The sequence below is a fragment of the Gekko japonicus genome, unplaced genomic scaffold (genome assembly GCF_001447785.1).
Source record: "Gekko japonicus isolate JY-2015 unplaced genomic scaffold, Gekko_japonicus_V1.1 scaffold167, whole genome shotgun sequence".
NCBI lineage: Eukaryota > Metazoa > Chordata > Lepidosauria > Squamata > Gekkonidae > Gekko > Gekko japonicus.
Genome location: NW_015164670.1, coordinates 1,554,249 through 1,556,833, shown reverse-complemented (window position 1 = coordinate 1,556,833; position 2,585 = coordinate 1,554,249). Strand labels below are relative to the sequence as shown.

Genomic DNA, 2,585 nt, shown 5'->3' with positions numbered 1-2,585 from the left:
TTGAGGTTTATAAGATTATACACAGGAAAGAGCAGGTAGAGAAAGAAGTCCTTTTCTCCCTTTCTCACAATGCAAGAACTCCTCGTGGGCACTCCATGAAATTGCTGAGCGGTAGGGTGAGAACGGATAAAAGGAAGTCCTTCTTCACCCAAAGAGTGATTCACACATGGAATTCACTGCCACAGGAGGTGGCGGCGGTTACAAGCATGGACGGCTTCAAGAGGGAATTAGATGAACATATGGAGCAGAGGTCCATCAGTGACTATTAGCCACTTGGGGGAGCAACAGTGGGAGGGCTTCCAGTGTCCTCCTGGCCCCACTGCTGGACCTCTTGATGGCACCTGGAATTTCTGGCCACTGTGTGACACAGAGTGTTGGACTGGAGGGGCCATTGGCCTGACCCAATATTGGCTTCTCTCTTATGTTCTTATAGGAACTCTCGGTCTGGGGCAAGGGATGCTCTGTATTCTTGGTGCTTGGGGGGAGGCAACAGTGGGAGGGCTCCTAGTGTCCTGGCCCCACTGCCGGACCTCCTGATGGCCCCTGGTATTTGTGGCCACTGTGTGACAACAGAGTGTTGGGCTGGATGGGCCACTGGCCTGATGCAACATTGGCTTCTCTTATGTTCTTAAATTGGAAGTTAAGATATAGGTGCTCTCCAGGTATTATGCTTACATGGCTCTCCCCCCTCCCCAAGTTCTGATCAGGGGTGAGGTGGGGGAGATTAGGCAGTGCACCGTAAAGGTGGGCCACACCACACTCCCCTCTGGGTTCTGCATTCCAGCACTGCAGAGCAGGGACCATGACTTGGTTCATCCACATGTCCTGGGATGGTGCCCAGTGCAGGGGGTGGGTGGGCTGGGGACAATGGATAAGCCAGGCAGCGAGTGAGCCTTTTGCTCTCTAAGGCCTTCCACTGCAAGGTACCCTCCACCAACCATCAGGCGAACATGTCCGTCATGTCACCTCGCCCCACACCTCTTTGTAGAGCCTCTTCTTTGCAACAACAGGCCTACAGTGGCCTTCTGAAATCAGGCACGTGAGTCAGCGCGTGAGGGTTTTCTTTTTCCTCCATGGACCTTCAGAGCTTCCATCTCACACGCTGGATCTGGATGACAATGGTCACGCCAAAGACATTCAGCAACCTATCACACTGGCACGAGGGACACACTGTGGCGCAACCCAAAGAGGCATCTCCCGATCAATCCCCACTCTGTGAAGCAGCTCAATGCAAGCCCTCCAGAGGTCGACCTCTCTGCTTGAGCGACCTAGCAGGGTTGTCATGAGGATAAATTTGAGGGGGGGGGGAGATTGTTGCTTCCAGAGCACCTCGGAGGCCGGTTAGAATCCAAATGCGGAAAAGTGCTTTTAAAGGCAGCTCCACGGTTGGGGAGGGGAGGGGCCCCGGATGCCCCCGCTCCCCTTCAGAACTTCCACTTCTAAATAATGTTGAGACCGAGATGAAGTAAGAGTGTCAAGTTGGGTGGCCATGTCCCCCTTGGCCACTAGTAGGAGACGGCGGGTGCAGGATTGCCAGCTGCAGGTTGGGAGAACTCCTGGAGATTTGGGGGTGGAGCCTGGGGAGGACAGGGGCCTCAGTGGGGTACAGTCCACCCTCCCAAGCATCCATTTTCCCCCCAGGGAAACTAATCCCTGTAGTCTGGAGATGAGCTGTAATTCTGGGGGGTTGCCAGGTCCCACCTGGAGGCTTGGGGAATGGAGAGGTATCAGTGGGGTATAATAATGCCACAGAGCCCACCGTCCAAAGCAGCCATTTTCTCCAGGGGAGCCGATCTCTGTAGTCTGGAGCAGTGTTCCCTCTAAACTGAGTTAGTGTGAGCTAGCTCACAGTTTTTCAGCCTCTGGCTCACACGTTTTTGTCTTTGCTCAGGAGGGATGGGGCTCCGGAGCAAACTGATCTATGCAGCAGCCCAATCGCTCGCTCACAACTTTCATGGCAGCAGCTCACAAAGTAGGACTTTTGCTCACAAGACTCCACAGCTTAGGGGGATATGGCTCCCCGACACCCAGCCCCCCCCCCCGGGGAACTGATCCCTGTAGTCTGGAGATGAGCTGTAATTCCGGGGGCTCTCCGGGTCCCACTCGGAGGCCGCCGTCCCTAGTTGCCAAGACTAAGAACTGGGAGACCGTGGCTCGGTCGTTCCGTCAGCCTGCCCCACCTCACAGGTTGTGCAAACAAAACGGCGGGGGAGATGGACCGAGGCAGGGCACCCTTTGCTCCCCGGAGGAAGAGCAGGGCGAAGGTTTCCGAGAGGACGCCGCATTGGGTGCGGACGCAGCCCGGGATCTGCCCGCGGACCCTCCTGCCCCGGCACGCTCACCCACCGGTCGCCCAGCAGCCTCTCCTGGCGCCCCAGCATCTCGCGCAGCTCCGGCAGGCTCTTGCCCCGCAGCGCCTCCGGCTCGGCCATGCTGATGCTGCTGCCGCCCTGGCGGGAGACGGGGGAGGGCCCGCATGGCCCGGCCGCCGCGGGGAGACGAGGAGGAGCAGGAGAACCGTCCGCAACGCAGCCACTTCCGCGCACGCATGGGCGCCGCCATTTTCCCGGAAGCGCGCGACGGCG

General features: G+C 57.8%; 1 protein-coding gene across 1 annotated transcript in view; it reads right to left on the bottom strand.

Annotated features, from left to right (window-relative positions):
• LOC107108679 (myocardial zonula adherens protein-like) overlaps positions 1-2,585 on the bottom strand; it is a 61,114-nt gene that overhangs the window by 5,882 nt on the left and 52,647 nt on the right.